The sequence below is a fragment of the Chiroxiphia lanceolata genome, chromosome 9, assembly GCF_009829145.1.
Source record: "Chiroxiphia lanceolata isolate bChiLan1 chromosome 9, bChiLan1.pri, whole genome shotgun sequence".
Lineage (NCBI taxonomy): Eukaryota > Metazoa > Chordata > Aves > Passeriformes > Pipridae > Chiroxiphia > Chiroxiphia lanceolata.
In genome coordinates, this window is record NC_045645.1 from 10,667,408 (window position 1) to 10,683,889 (window position 16,482).

At 43.3% G+C, this 16,482-nt stretch overlaps 1 protein-coding gene across 11 annotated transcripts in view; it reads right to left on the reverse strand.

Annotated features, from left to right (window-relative positions):
* The window catches only part of DAB1 (DAB adaptor protein 1), a 435,450-nt gene extending 420,220 nt beyond the window's left edge, over positions 1–15,230 (reverse strand). For 9 of the 11 annotated variants that reach the window (XR_004358564.1, XM_032696507.1, XM_032696516.1 and 6 more), the window contains exon 1: positions 14,622–14,691. The gene's annotated coding sequence lies outside the window, so the exon portion shown is untranslated. Of the gene's footprint in view, positions 1–14,289; positions 14,387–14,621; positions 14,692–15,076 lie in introns of those variants that run through there. The other 2 variants (XM_032696501.1, XM_032696503.1) reach the window with 2 other exon arrangements.
* Between the last annotated feature and the right edge of the window lie 1,252 nt (positions 15,231–16,482).

Genomic DNA, 16,482 nt, shown 5'->3' on the forward strand with positions numbered 1-16,482 from the left:
GCAAGCTGGCACTGCTGATTTCTTGTAAATATCATAAAAATGAACACTTGACCATAATCTATGAATTGGATATAAAGAGAGAAGATAACTCTTACAGAAATGAGCGCTTTTAAGTGCTTCTTCAGCATCAAATTGAAGCAAACATTTAAGAATTTTCCATCATGGCGTGAAGCTCCGTGTCAGGCAGGATCAACCCCATAAAATTATTTTGTGACAATACATGTAAATGGTTTTAACATTCTCTGTCCCTCCAAAGTGATAGCAAAGACTACCCAAGCCATCTGAGAGTTCAGGATTGTAATGGGGCCTTTGAAGAGATTATTTGCAGACTAATCATATATTTTCTCATGGCAGCATTCTACAATGTGAAGTACCACATTCACACAGCACATTTCGCCTTCCACAATTACCTCTGAAAGAGCCACTGAAAAATTATACACTGCGTAGACAAGCATATATCTAAATTATATGCATGTCTAACAGAAATAGATTATTTTCAAGGGGTCCTAAACCCAGCTCTTCCATTTTTTCATGCAACTGCATGCAATAATAATTTACATATAAGAATCCATGCATTTCAATCAGATACACACAACTCCTAAGGCTTTCTGCTTGCTCAGGTTTGCATGTTTATACAAAAAAATAATAAAAATAAACGCATTTTTAAAGATATTACTTTTGGCTTTTTGTAAATCTGAAAAAGAATATCTTTACTATCCTCATGATGCTCACACACCCTCAAAAATGTGATATCTATCAGAACATAGGATTTTAATGACAGTTGCTTGAAAGCACTCCCTGTGGGATGTCTTCAATACATCTTCATTGTGGATCCTATGCAGTGCCTTTCCCACAAAACTATATTCTCTTTATTCCCTACCTATGATTCCCAGGAACTCAGGCATCTACCTTTGGTCTTCTAGATGTCATCCAAGTCAGTTGACTCAAATAGCAACTGGTCAAACGCTTGTGTCCCAGTGACATGTACTTCAATGGACCCCACATTCCCATTGGAATAGAAAATAGTGAAGTTAGACTAATCCACAAAGTATTATATTGATAAAAAACCCAAACCAGACAACCTAGATCACAGACTACAGCTGCCTTTAATACTTTTTCAAACACAAATAAATTAGATTAATCTCATAATCAAAGGCCATGTTCAAAAAACCAAGGCTTTTCTCCAATAATAAACTTGTGTCTGTAAAACCCATGGAACAGTAACACAAGGTTTCCTTTTCTTTTGTGTTTAAACCATGGAGAGGGAAGAAGAGAAGAATTTCACTTCACTGCCCCATTCATGGAGAATCCCTGATCCTTGGGTCCTTACTGAAGTTACTGACTTCTGGATGCAACAGCAGGAAGAGTCTCCAATCTGGCTTTCAGTAACTTATTTAAAAACAAACAAACAAACAAAAAAAAATCCACCAAACTCACAGGACCTTTTAAATTTTCTTGTGTGAGGAGCATTAGATCAGATATGGGATATTAACTGGCCTTTAGGTCTGACAGCAAAGAGCAGTAATAATGGGAGTCCCAAATTGTGCTGCCAGCAATCCAGTGTACTTACAAAACAGCAACATCAAGATGCCAGAACAGCACCACGACCTGTATTTCCTGCAAACCAATTTTCTTCTTTGTAGGGTGGATAGAAAGAATTCAAATGCTTTTTAAGTTCCTTTTCTTTCTGCTGGAACTATGCCTTATCATACACATTTTTCCTAAGCTCAACTTTTCAGTGCCCCACAGCATTTAAAGCAGGAATTACCTACAGGCTATTTATGCAGTTACAAACAAAATATACTGCAAAATCGTGTCTAAGCTGCAATAACCGGGTGGGAACAAAATTCTTTGTATCTCATTTCGCTGCCTTTAAAAAAAACAAACCCCTTAGACGGGAATCTTAAAAGAACAATGTTACAGAGGAATACAGGTCACACATTCCAAGGAATTCCTGTGGATTTATTACTGATGGAGTACAGCCCAGCTGATCCTACCAGCTCATGCAAGTTCAGATCTTGGCATTCCACCTCAAAATTACAAGTTTCCCCACATTCTACACCTTTTAGTACTGAAGTTTTATAAACAATATAAGCAGGGGAAACACTAAGCTCAGGCCACAGTGACAGCCTTACCTGAGATTCTATTAATGCAGCACCCAAAATAACCACTCCTAGGACGAGGTAGAACCATCCTAAGGACTGAAAAGGCTGGGAGACTTTTTCCCATCTTCAAGGCTGTTACTTGGGTTTTGCACTCAGGAAGACAGCTAAATTTCCAACATTCATATTTATCAAAGTGAGGGGTTTATTCTTTTGGTTATTCCCACCCTCTGGGGGAAACTGTATCCTTTAAGGAGAACATTAAAATCAAAACAACATTTTTAAAAGAAAGTAGTATCTCTGTCCGATTTCTTTTACTCTATTAGCTTTGTGATATCCCTAAAAATTCCAATTTTGCCTCCAAAGGAGGAACTTGGCTCATTTGTTACACACATCCCGCTCAGAGTGGTCAACAAAACACCTGAAAGGATTCATGATAATCTTGTTCCCACTGCCCCACCCCCTGTACAGTTATCCTTGCCAAATGCAAACCCTCTCCCTCCAGCAGGGAAATTTGGAAAGAGAACACCTGATGCAGCTTTTATTCCAAAATTGTCACACGTGTGTTGAGTGTCAGGAAGAGCCATGTTGTGCCACAGCACCCACTTGTCTCGGGAAAATTGAAATCGTTCGGTGTCTAACACTTTGAATGATTTCCCAACTTCTCACTTGCCCCATCTGCTCCTCTCAGCTCAGTTTGATTTGTTTTAGCCTTTGTGTCTGCAGTGGCACCAACAAAACTGCAGCATCACTGCAAGCTCCTCTGCTATGGAGCGCTGCCAAGGCAGGCAGATTCAGCCTCCTCCAAGAGAAAAACACCAAGAAAACGGGATCACTGTCTAGTTCTGCTGTCTCTCCCATCCTCCAACACAATTACAAGCAGCCATCCAACTTCACCACTGCAATCTAAAATAACATGTCACCTATAAGATAACCAACATTACAATTATAAATCAGATGATCACCTGAATACAACAAAGCACACGAATGCCACATCTCAGCCCCAATTTTACTCTATTAGCTATCCCAATTAGCTTAGGAATTAAGTCAGAATTACTTGAGTTTAGGTAGCATTTTGCTCCTTTGTTGTTAGCATGGTATTTATAGGATGTTTCAGGTAAAAATACCAGCTACTTTCCAATGCTTAAGACACTGGGATTCTGAAACCAAACCAAGAACTTTTAGTTAGGTGGGAAAATTGATAAAAAAATAGGTAAGATATGCACATGAAAAGGGTTTTTTGGTTAAGGCAAGGCACAAGGTAGGCAGTCACAGTGCTGTCCCTGAACTGCAAAAGAGTCAGGAACTACACACCCAGGGTTTTAAAAAGGGCCTTAAATAGGATGGAAAAAAGATATTAGAAATAAACACATGGGGAAAAAAGCCACAATCTGCCCATACAAGCCTCCAGTGAAAAAGGCTCAGCTCTGACTGACCAGAACATCAACAAAAGAAATGAAAAAAATCACACACACACACTTGCTTATCTCCCCACAGGCTTGAAGCCAGTGATCACCAAATCAGTGAGGACCCACAAAGGTGCAGATGTACCTGTGAGAAGGGAATCAGTTAAAGACTCTCTCTTCTGAGCCACTAAGGACTGAATACACAGTATTGCACAGGGAAAAACAACTGCTGGGGAACAGCTCACAGCCCTGACTCATGTTCCATGTTACTGAGAGCATCATGCTGAAAAGAGGTCAGAACTCAGACAGTGGTCTCAAGTTGTTTTAGGTCTCTAGAGGAGGTCTTAAGCTCAGTGAAAGAAATGTAAACCTCTCCAAAATGCGGGCATACACTTCTTCAAGTGCAAAGTACCAACAACACAAGTGACTCAACACATGGCTTTGTCTGGTAAGAGATGTTCAGGATGGGTCAGGTAACCATAACTTTCTGCTTTACTTCAGTAAAGCACAGAGTGATATCCCAACACTTACCACCCCTGGCACCAGCTCCACTCTGCTGAATCACTTACCTGGAATTCCTCACATTACCCTCAGTGGTGTATTTTCTCCCCAGTGCTCATTCCCTCCTTCCAGTGAAGCCAGTGAAATTCAGCTTTACAATTCCAGAGACTCAAGGCTATAACATCTTTAAAGAGAAGTCACTAAACACAGTGCTACTGCAGCATCCTCAGCAGCCAGTCATGAAGTTGGGCTGGCCCTGAATTCAGGGAATGTTGTTCAGCAGCCATTGGGGAGTAAATGAGGCAGAAAGTGAGTTATCCAAGCAACTGCAGAGCTGGGAGCCCAATCAGGTGTGGGAGCTGCAGGGGACACAAAGGTGAACAGAACCACAGAGCCAGCACACGACATTTGCAAGGTAAAATATGATGTTTGCAACTAATAGGTAGAGGTAGGAAGAGAAATCTCACTGGCAGAAGAGGCTGGTGCTGCATAAACTGCTCTTGGGAAAGTCTGTCAAGCCAGTGAGAGTGTGTCCATTCTGCTTCTTCAATAAAGGGGGAAAATAAATCAGGATACACATCACATTAACTAGCTTCAATGGACATGGCATTTTCCTTCGAAAAGCACAACTGCTGCCATCTCTGTTCCAATCTGTTAACACCTGCTGACAGGTAAAAAACGCTATTCCATTCCCTAGTTTGCACTTCTGGGCTCTATGATTTCCTTGCCAATGTGAAATTCTCAGCAGCCAGGACATACAACATAGCTCCAATAAGGAAATCTTAGTTGGTTACTGGTTTGTTCCACAACACACTGGAAGAAAAGCCGCCAGCCAAATGTCTCCAGCCAACTGCAAAATACATTATTAATGAAATTAGAACGAGGAACCTTTTTGTGCAGCTCTTTCATTAAATAATTCCAAGTGGCTCTATTGTGCAATTACAGCATCTGAACTTGGCTTTTTAAATGTTGCCATGTGTGATCTCCATTGTGTATTTGCACTTGAAGTGATAATCTGAAGGCAACAGTCTCTAATATTCAGAATTATTAATAAACTTACTCTGGGTCCTCCCACTAACAAGTGTCATTGTACCCCAAGACCCTGCATAAGGTGACACTTACTGCCAGATTATTATTTTATTTCTTCAAAAATTGTATACAGAAATTTACAGAAAAAAACCAAGCATTTCCACAGAAAAACAATCTATTTCAAAGACAACCATTTAGAATCAAAAGTAGTTCCTTGATCTCCAGAATTAGAAACAATTGGGCAAACCATAAACCACAGGACCACCAGTGATGTTCAGCCAAGATCATTCCTCCACATGGCCTCCTGTGACTAGGGACTAGATAACTTGAGCTCGTACAAACCTCTAAAGGATAGAGAAATAAATACAAAGGAAAGAAGAAAAATGCCTGATCAGTCCATATCACCATCATGAAGGAAGGGTTCCACTGGGGACTGAGTTGCTGGAGGAATTGGTAATGGTGCACTGGCATTCCATGTCTCAGTAACCTGTGTGCAAATCTGGCTCAAGCTGATAATGATCAAACCTAATTACAATCTGACAGCCCTTCAGTGGCTTAGACAGTGCTTAAGATTTTATCACAAGTCTCATGATATTTAGCATTCTTCTTGAGCCCTAATTCCTCAAGTCAAGCAATTACCCAAGATTCTCCACTTTCAATAAAAACGGAGTTTTCATGCCATGAGCTTGGAACAAAGCTTTAAACATGACCTACATGCAATGTAATGGTTTCTAAACCATTTTTTTTAATACACGCATTTAAAACTCTGCTGGGTCCCTTTGCAAGCTTTGTACAGCTGTGGAGCCAGGTACAGATATATCCAACATAACTACTGAAGAAGAACAAGCAGCTCCAGCAGACAGATCATTACACTGTCAAACACCAAGGGCAGAGCACGGATCTCCAAGTGAAATAACAGGCTTAAGCCAAAGTCACTGGTTAAAAATACAGCAAAATCATCCGCACAACGGATTACTTCAGTTTTCTACACCTTTGCACACTGGGTGCCTTGCCAGAACAAAACATCTTTTCTCCAGCACTGCTGCCTGTCTCTTAGAAACAACTTTTACCATCTCCCATCCTCAAATAGCTTTAACTCAAGAGAAACCCAGATGACAGCAGGGGAGAGGAGATGCTGAACTACACTGGCTTTTGGCTGAGTTCTTACCTCCGTGTAAGAAAGCCCTTCTGGCTCAGCAAAGGGCCAGCTGGCCCTGTGTGCAGTAACCTTGACTCCTTGGCAGTCCCCGAGAGCAGACACATATTGTGATAACTCACCACAACACATTTCCAGCCTCCAGACATTTGCGAGCCTGGCGCGTCTGCACCAGAAGCAGCACCACCCCTTGTCTGGGTCCTCAGTCCCACCACAAAGTTTTCCAGAAGATTGTTTGTTCTGTGTTAGCTTTTAGGACCCTCAGCATCCCAAGGCACCTGCAGAACACAACCTGTGTGAAGCTCTTGTTGTGCCTGCTGCCTGCTTGTTTTGTATGACACCCTTCACTTAATTAAATGGAAAAGACAATTCCTTATTCAGTTCTCCATGTGGTTTCACGAAGTCTTTAGCAGAAGTGCTTTCTTTTCTGAGCTAACCTTCTCCTGTTCCACTATTCCTATGCTGGGGTGACACGAAAGCTTTGTCTAATGTAGCTCTATGACACTCAGCAAACAGACAGCTAAAAATCTCTCATTTTTGTATCTATAAAACAGTTCTTGCCTTCCTAACCTACTTGTCTAATCCAAACCTAAGCAGAGGAGTCCAGAACCTTTAAAAGCAGGATACTTACCTAATTAATCCAGTTTTCTTCCAGATTACACTTGGAAGACACGACCATACAGAATTCAAATTACATAGTTCAGAAGGAAAATTAGATACCCATGACTCCTAAATTGAGATCTCTCTGGCTTTGGATCAGGAAACCTTTAGGTCCACCACATCAAACAGCAAGGGAGAATTTTGATAACACAATGAGAAAGCTGGAAATGCTTCAACCCCTGACCTGCTGCAACCGCCAAAGGGGTGAATATTCACTGCAACCCTTCTGTTTTCTTTCTACACTTTCTAGACTTGATTCCTCAAGGAACCTCAAATATGCATAATAAAAACTGAAACGTGTTAGACACTATGAACAGCTGACCTTTACCTAAAATTATTCTATTTCAATAATGTGTAAAAAATTATGCATTAGTATCCAACACGCCTGTTAGGCTTTGTAAAGATAGCAGGGATGCTGCAAGGCTTTCCTTTTTTTCCCAACAGTATGGATTTCCACAGTTTTAAGCCAAGTCCTAAACATGCTCTACCAAAGCAGAATTATGATTTAAGGTGATGTCCAGATCCCAGGACAAATTTTTCCAAACTCTCACAATTCACAATTACATGTCTACTAACCACAGGGCCACTGTTGGAAATTTGTTTGTATGGAAAACCACTGTGGAGCATTTGTGATTTAACTGACACCATCATGAGCCATAGAGAGCCTGCTCTGTACCCTAACTAAGGCTCTGCTCCAACTCTGCACAGACCTCCTGTGGACCAAAGCCTTTTCCACATGAAAAATACTGAACTAATATAATTTAAAGCATGAATTTAAGCTCATTTGAAAGGCTGCAAAGCCAAGTGTAAGCATGGTTATTCCAATACCAAAGTTGCAATTCTCAGTTTAGCTTCAGCTTACTGAAGGCATTTAAATGTTAAATCTATATAAACCAGTCCTAATCTGAAAGATGTTTCTGATAAGGGCCTCTACCAGCTTAGCAGTGCAGGGAAAAATAAATCAATTGAAAGTGAGACTTGTTCAGTGATCATGTACATCTTAGACCTATGACTGGAGGGACTTTGGTCTATTGACAGTAATCACACACTTTAACACAAGCCCAACATCATCTCTTCATTCACCAGACAAATAAAATTTCATGTTGGAAAACAGTAATGACAACAGTTAATATTTTCAGTAATAAGTTATCCTCACAAAGAGCACTTGACCTTCGTTGTAATTTCCACAGTATGCAGTAAACCACCTGAGTGTGTATAAAATGTAATGAATAAAGAAATATTAAAAAAGATAGAATGTTATTAAAGTAGGTCACAACTCAAACAGCACAATTACTGAAAAAATGATGTTTGAAACTACATCACTCTCAATCCTTCTCACACTGGATGAGCTACTCTATAATTTATTTTGCCTAACAACAGCTTCTGTCCATATTCTCTCTCTCTTTATCCCCAAAGACTCTATTAATGCAGCCCACTGTGCCACATGACAGCACAATGCCCACATGAGGCATGAAATGTCACAGATCACAGCTTTACACCTGGCCAGCATAATATATTCATCAAATTCTTTCAAGCAGTGGAAGCATTTGTTGTTATTTTGTGGGTCAAGCCACACAGAGGCAGATGGAATGGGCACTTTATTTACATGGGAAGTCCCTAAGCCCATTCACTTTATTTATGAGGGACAAAATCCAGCCTTACACATCTAAGAAGCCTTGGACCAAAACCACTGTTATTTTACAAAGATGAGGAAGAGTGGTTTCCTCTGAGGCTTTTGGATGGCAATGACGATTCCTTTTGACCCTTAACATTATATTCCACATATTGTGAACACCTTAGAAAGCTCGGAGTCGGGATTTTGATTCACACGCTAAGAGGAGATGAGCATAGTTAAAATCCACCTGTATGTTGAGGTAAACCTGACAGTAATAGAACGATGAGACTCTACCCAGCACTCAAAGTTGCCCCTGTGACACCCCACAAATTTCATACAAACAGCACCATCACACTGTGTAACAAGTTGGAGTGGTCAGTTCTTTACTTTTAACCAGAAATTCAGGACACATGGATGTAGATATTGGCTTCATCCATCCTCCCACAAACCACACAACAATCCAAACTGTCCACAAATACATGAAAACATAGAAAGAAAGTCCCTGGATACAAAATGTATCACTTTATACATTATGTGTATTTTGAGTGATTTTGAAATGGTATTTTAAATTAATGACACTGATGTTACCATGAGAGTTTTGGGGAAAATTACTATATAAATAGCAAAAATCTTTGCTACAAGGAGAGTATTAACCCTGTTATCTTTTAATTATCTGTGTTGCACATGAGTATCACTGGCGTATGTGGGTTAGAAGTACAGTCTACTTATGTTTGAGCTTGCAGGAAACCAAAATCTCAGGACAGGTCTTCCAGTAGGAAAGAAAAATAAAGTATCTACTACTACCTCGTCCTTTTTGTTAATAAAATTAAAGAGTGAAGTCTGGATGTATATCTAATTTTATCTCCCAGCATCTGCTACTGCTTCATGACCTCTAAGACAGTCTGCAAGCACTTTGATAAACAGATTAAAAAGTAACTCAGCAGACACAGAGCAATCCTCCAAGTTCCCACAACCACAACAAACACACCATCCCTAAACCTCCAAAGGAACCTGAAGCCTCTTTTCCCCTAGAGAAGCACACTGCCATCCCACAGCTTTCCTTGCCTGAATACCAAAAGCACTGATATAAAAACACATTTGTAACGAGACAATGACTTTTTTACAGTGAAGAAATGCTCATTTGTTAGTTTGTTTCAGAAAAGATTCAAGTTCAGATTGCTACAAGGAAAATTGGGAATATAGAGAAGAAAGTATTTTATGCATCAACTCCTTTCTTCAGAAACACCAGTTCCAGTAAGTTTTATCATCTGTTTACTGCTGACAGATAATGCTTTCATCCATTAGTCCTCATAAAAGAGGGGAGAAAACCAGCACACTACCGCTTAGGGAAGGAGGTAAATATGCCCATGGCAGTGGGACTGGAACCAGGTGATCTTTAAGGCCCCTTCCAACCCAAACCATTCCGTGATTCTATGCCATGACCAGCTCAAACTGTAGGGGAACTTCTCCATATGAAGCCCATGTAAATTGGAACTGGGCTTTGATGTGCAATGCTGAGTGTCTGGATTTCCTTCCAATTCAGCAGCTCAGGGTAAAGAAAACCCTTGGACATGTGGAATTGCAAGGCAGGTGTTCCTGGAGAGCCTTGAGCCTGTGGGAGGAAAGCAGATTGACTAAAGCAACTCATCCTGAAGGAAGGCAAAGCATTCACTTCATCCTCATGAAGAAATGAAAGCTCAGGCTTTCAAATGAGATGTAAAATACAGCCCTGACCATTCATTGTCATTAAAGATCCCATGATAATTCCTGCAAGAGTAAAAATGTTAACTAACATGTCCTGGCCAATATCCAACTCGGATAATTGCATTCTGCTTCCTAAATCCCCCTTGCAGTTTCAATTGGATTAATTTTTCTTCATTTCTCTTCCCTAAACCCCTCCTGCATAATGTTTCCATCCCGGAATGGCTGCTGTATTCCACTCCAGAGGTGCGTGAATTATCAGTGCTGGGCAATCCCAACATACATTTTGGATATATTAGTCAGGCAAAACACTCTCTGAGCTGGAGTAATACCTTCACCTCTCACTGAGGAGCATTTAACTTTTCAAATGAGAAATCCCTCTGATGTTAGGCAGATTTATTTTTTTCTCTAAAATATTGCCCTGCAAGGAATGGTACCAAACCAGCCTCCTGCCAATTAGAAAAGTCTTTACTGGGCCATATCCTCAGCCTAAGGAAACAGCTGCAGTTGCTTTGACTTCAATAGAACCCTGCTTCATTAAAACAGGAGTAAATATTCACATAGTGTTTTTCCACTAAGTCACTCATGTTTAAATGTTGGAAGAATCAAAGGAGTTGGCTGTTGAATGCATCAATCTGGGGATATAAAAGAGGAATATCGGAATGTATTCTCCTCCCTTTTAACTGGCTTGCACAATCTTCATGCTATTTTAAAGGGAAGTTGGAGGTTTTTTAACTTGGCATACTGATGAAAAATGAAAGTGCTGTGAAATAGGAATCTCCTGTTGTTTGTTAGGTGTATTCTACTGTAAGTATTCACAATATTGTGGAGGCAAACTGAAAAGTCCTGACCCAGTGCATTTTTTGAAACGGGAGGAGCAAAGGTGATTTATGTGCATAAAAGCAAAAACTGACAAGCCTTTGATTTTCTTGCAGAACAATCCCAAAACGATTGTCAAGACTGTTTAGGATTTTTGCCCTCTGCACTTCTTGTAATAGGACCATTTTATCCAACATGCTGTTTTATAGACACTGTGTATAGGGTCATTTCCACCTGCTATTCAGGTTACTCAAAACAATACTTCTCATTCCCTCTTCCAAGAGCTCTTAGCAGCAGTTAATATCAGCTTGTTTTCACCTCCAGCCTGCTTTTGCATCTCTGGTAAAGCATAAAATCACAAACATGCCACTTGCTTCCTTCTTTAGAGTTCTGATAGCAGAAAGATATCCTTTAAATCCAAAAGAGGAGTTATAGGCAGATAAATGGGGAGCACAGGGAATATATCCATTTTGGTACTTTCTCAGTATCAGAACCCTCCTCCTTTGCCCCTCGTAGAGAGGTGTCACTGTGAAAGCATCCCTATCTGCCAGCTCCAGGCTGGGCTGGCTGCAACATCATGCTTACTTCCCTACACAAAGTGTGAAACAGGGTGATGGAAGACCTCCAACAGCATCCTACTTCAACAGCAAACACTCCTAGTGCTTGGGTACGGAATTGAGTGGTAAAATTAAAGGTTGGTACCAGACCGTGAATACCAGGCACAAGCATGACTTTGGCTCATCTGATGAGCACAGATGGATCTGCAAAGGGATTTTATGTCAGAGTCAGATGGTTAGAGAAGCACAAACCATGTTCCTGATCTGCAGCACACACACAAGTTCAGTAAGGGGAGAGCTGAACTTCAGAAGTGATTGACTCACATTCCCTGCTGCTCATGTACTGCCATTCTGGGTACCAGTCTTGACTCCAGCTCAGCTCCTTTTGCACACAGTACCTCACATCTACATGGGAAATGATTCCCATGGGTTTTGCTCCAATGGAGAAATGGGCTTGACCAGGAGAACACTGATGTTGCATCTTTACAATAAGTAGTGTTCCAGATAACCTGGCACTTAGAGCAAGCACAGGATGGAAAGCTTAGTCCTCTCACTGAAATCTAATTTCAAAGCACACAACTGTTCATCAATGGCCTCAGTTTCATGAACAACCTGAAAAAAAGACTGGAGTATTGCCTCTTCAGTCACTCCTTCCTCCCCACTTTAATTTCTTTGTAAGACTACTCTATGTGGAGTGGAAATGTTTTCTGAATCGATAAAAAATTAGCATGAGTACAGGAAAAGAAGCTTGGGATTAGGGTGATCTAAAAATGGATGGATTTCCCTACCCTTCTCTCTGCATCTTAAAGAACCCTTCCAAGACCTGGCTGTAAACATTTTAATTCTCTGTCAGTTTTCTGGAGGAAATCATTATAGGGGCAGGATCACAGAGCACTGGGTGCCACTCTGCAATAGGTGTCTGTCAGTCAAACAGGCGTCAGCCCACACGTCACCCCAAGCACTTCCAGCCTCCAATCCAGGAAAAGGGTGCTGGAAACAGAGAGCTTGCTTGGAGAGGTGCTTGGAGCACTGCTTGAGTGATCAGGGCAAGACTGTAATCAGCCAGTCATTGGGGCGATAGCCTAATTTTTTATTTATTATTTAAAACAAACACAATTATTCTCTCTCCCGGTTCTGGTTCAAGCAGTTTATACATTTAATTCAATTTTAAGAGCTATGTGTTTGTCTACTAGAGCAAACCAAAACCAGTAATTAAGAGCTGCAGTTAGAGAGAAGAACGAACCTGCTTGTCTTTGGCTCAAAATTAAACTTTTAGCACCAAATATTGACATTAGGAGGTAAGCAGCTTAGTTCCATGTCTGCTTTTCACACCTCCCAAGTACACACCGGGATCACTGAAGGAGACACGCTGACCTACACTTTCAGCATTACATCCCTAAGAAACCACGTAAAACCTGGTGAGGTTCCTCAGAATAAACCTTAATCTCTCAATTTGCCAATATCATTGGCCTCAGGAATCTTCCTTCCCTTTTATCTCTAGTTTTCCTTGCCTTCATTCCTTGCAGCATCAGAGAGAGAGTAAACCATACATGGAAGAGAATGATGGTATCAGGTACTACTGCACTCTACTTCATTAAGAAAAGATATTCTAGTTGGAGACCTCCCTGTCAATTAAAGGAAGAAGGAAGGAAGTAAAAAGAAAAAAAAAAGACAGAAAAAATACCAGAAGAACCTGTTGGGGGGGGGGGGGAAGACAAATGATTGCATTAAAAATAAAGCCTTGGGTTTGGAGCTTTGCTTCTTTAGATTTTGGGGTTAGATTTATCACCTACATGAATATCTACAAGCAGTTTAACATCACAATTAAAAAAAGCACAATCAATTCAGCCCAGATTCCTTAAATCCAACACAATTACTTCCCAAAAAACTACTGAAGTCTACTGAAAATGTAGCTGCAGCATTAGAGGGTTATTTGCTCCAAGGACCTTTTTAATATGGCTGTATTGTAATACTGCAGTGCAAGAGCCTCTTCAGCCATAAAAAGAAATTTAGCTCAGAAACACAACTTGTGGGCAATGAAAAACACATTTGCTTCCATTTGCCATCATTTAATAATAGCATTATTTAACAAGATCAGTTAAAACGACCAGCCTCACAAGGCACAGCAGTGCACTTCTTCTCACGAGACTCCGAGGGCACCAAAAAGAAATTCATGTCTGCAAACCAAACAGTCAAAGCAACCAGCAGCACTGGAAAGACCATATTTAAAAAGGGAGAAAAACATTTTGTGACTGACCAGGAAAAAAAGAGCTCCTCTCTGTATCTACACACACACATTTTACTTTAAAGCTGCTATACATTTCACTGGCAAGGAAAATAATAGTCTTCCACTGCAAGTAAAATCGTATTTGTCATTACACTTTGATTTTTCACTCAAAATCGAGAACACCCTGAATTTGCACACATGGGGAAACAGCTACCAAGATCTGGGTGTATTCTGTAACACATCAGTAATCAAACCCATATATCCTGGCATAATTATTTTCCTACAAGGTTATGCCTAATTGGCCACTAACCTCACTGATTAATCATCTCCACTACAAGGCGGCGTTGAGAAAAAAGCAGAAGGGCAACCAAATATTTTTTCGGGCTGCAAATATTAAACCAAGAAGGGACAGCTGGTTCAAGTTGCTCCTTCCCGGCTGGCACGCAGAGGTGGATGGCGAGAAAACCCTGATCGAGTCACACACACACAGAAATAAGAAAGGAAGCGGTGTCTCACGTTCATTCGCAGCACGGAGATGCTCAGTACGGCTCTAAGTTGGCTGTGCGCGGCTCTGCAAGTGTTAAATCCTCCCGCACGGCCCCGCACCGCGGTTCCTGCCGCTCGCATCCCCGCCCGCCCGTCCCGGCCGGCAGCGAGGCGGCCCCGCGCTGCCCGGGCATCCCTCCCCGCCTCCTCGCCGGCTCCGCCGCGCCAGCGCCTCCCTCCCGGCGGACAAACTTTGCGCCCAACTCCGCTCGGCTCCGCGGGGCGCTGCCGGGACCCGCTCCGCGCACGGCGGTGGCGGCGGGCGGGCGGCTCCCCCCGCGGATCCCGCCGCCTCCTCCTACCTGCAGCCGGCGCCGCTCCCCGCAGCGCCCCGCTCATCCTCCTCCTCCTCCTCCTCCTGCTGCTGCTCCCGAAGCGGCGGGCGGGCTGCGCGCCCCGCTCCCTGGCTGGCTGCGCCGCGCTGCTGGCGCGGAGCCTGCGCGGGCGGAGGCGGCTCCGGGCCCGCGGTGGCGGCGCCGGTCGCCTGCAGCCCCGGTCCCCTGCAGCCCCCTCACTACCGCATCCCCCCAATCGCGGGGAGCGGGAGCCCCCCCGCCCCGCCCGGCCCGCGGGCAGGGGGCGGTGCCCGCCGGGACCCCCCCCCTCCGGCAGCCCCGGCCCCCCCGGGCAGCAGCGCCGGTCCCGAACTCCTTCTGTCTCCCTCCTTCCTCCTCCGCTCGCTCCGTGCTCGGGGACGCGGCTCCCAACCCGCTGCCTGCCCGCGCTCTCCCCAAACCCCACCGACCCCCGGCGGCACCTCTCTCGTGGCTCCTCTCACCGCTCCCGGCTGCCGGCTCTTCCTTCTGCCCTTCCTTCCTTCGGGAGACGGCTGAAGAAAGTCCTCCCAGCGCAGGGGGGGGGTGGTAGCAGGGCTGCGCTGGCCATCACTCCCGGCTCCGTGGCAAAGAGGGCTGCAGCCAAAAGCTGCCCTTGGGGCGTGGGACCCCCGAGCCCTCGCCCAGCACCATCCCTCTCCAGCTGTGAGCAGGCAACAGGCAGCAGCTGGAAAGATTCACATGCGGTTGGGCAGCGGAGGTTGGTCGCTCAGATCCAGTGTAGACACCAAGAGGCATTCTGGGCCCAGTGGGATGTGGCATCGCCCTTCCTTCCCATGCTGACTTCTTTTCCTTGGGATTCTGCCTGGTTGTCCCACAAGAGGTTTCTTTCCTGGCTGCTGTCTCCCCTGTGCAGGAAGGTGTCTGCTCTTGCTGCTTGGAAATGGACTTTGAAGGCAGAAATACTTTTGAGTGACAGCTTGTAGCCACGATAGATCCAACTTCCCTTGCTGTTCACAGGTGGATGTTGAGGGTTTCTCTGGGAAGCTCTGGCCTGACCCAGTTCCGTCGATAGGGACTGGCCTACTGGGCAGTGCTCAGGAAGGAGAAGCACCGCCTGTGCACAGATATATTTCTTGCTCTTCTTGTCCACTCCTTCAATGGGATGTCACCAAACAGCAAAATTAATCCCTGGCAAGGAAGAAATTCATGTGTGAGCTCGCAAACCACAGCAGTGAGACAGCGATTAAAGTTTGTCTAATTCTAGGAGATCAAGCTTGTAATAGATAGAGAATGAGACTTAAGCTGCTTTACATATTCCTTCATATGTAAGATCATTAGGGCATCTGTGGTTACTGTACCTCATGGGAGAGGGAGCCTTGCTGGGGGTGTTGATAGTTGTGAAATTTGGTGACTACGGGCATGTGCCACGTGACAGGGTGTTAACCTTTTGTCAGTGTGACCTGACACATTTGACTAAACCACCTTCCCTGGCCCCAATCTCTTACCTGCTCTCCCGTGTCACATATTTATTACAGGAGTAACAGCTCTTCCTGCTTAATGGGCTTCTGTGATGCAAACCTGGGGCTGTTTGGCAATGGCTGCCTCAGACATTTTGTTATCTTAAATCACGGGTGATAAAAGATGAATAAAGCTGTCAAACACCCTATTGATTATGTGATTGAGATGTACCCTTATTGCACTTCTTATGTTGAGTTCCTTCCATTCTCTCTCTTTTCTGGGGGTTGGGTGAGGATGGGAGGAGGAACCAAACCTACAAAACAGCACTGAACGTGCAGTCTGTCAGACCAATATGCTCCCACCCACCACATCTCTGTGAGGAATACAACTCTTGGCAAAAATATAGGTCAAATCTCAAGCCCTGCAT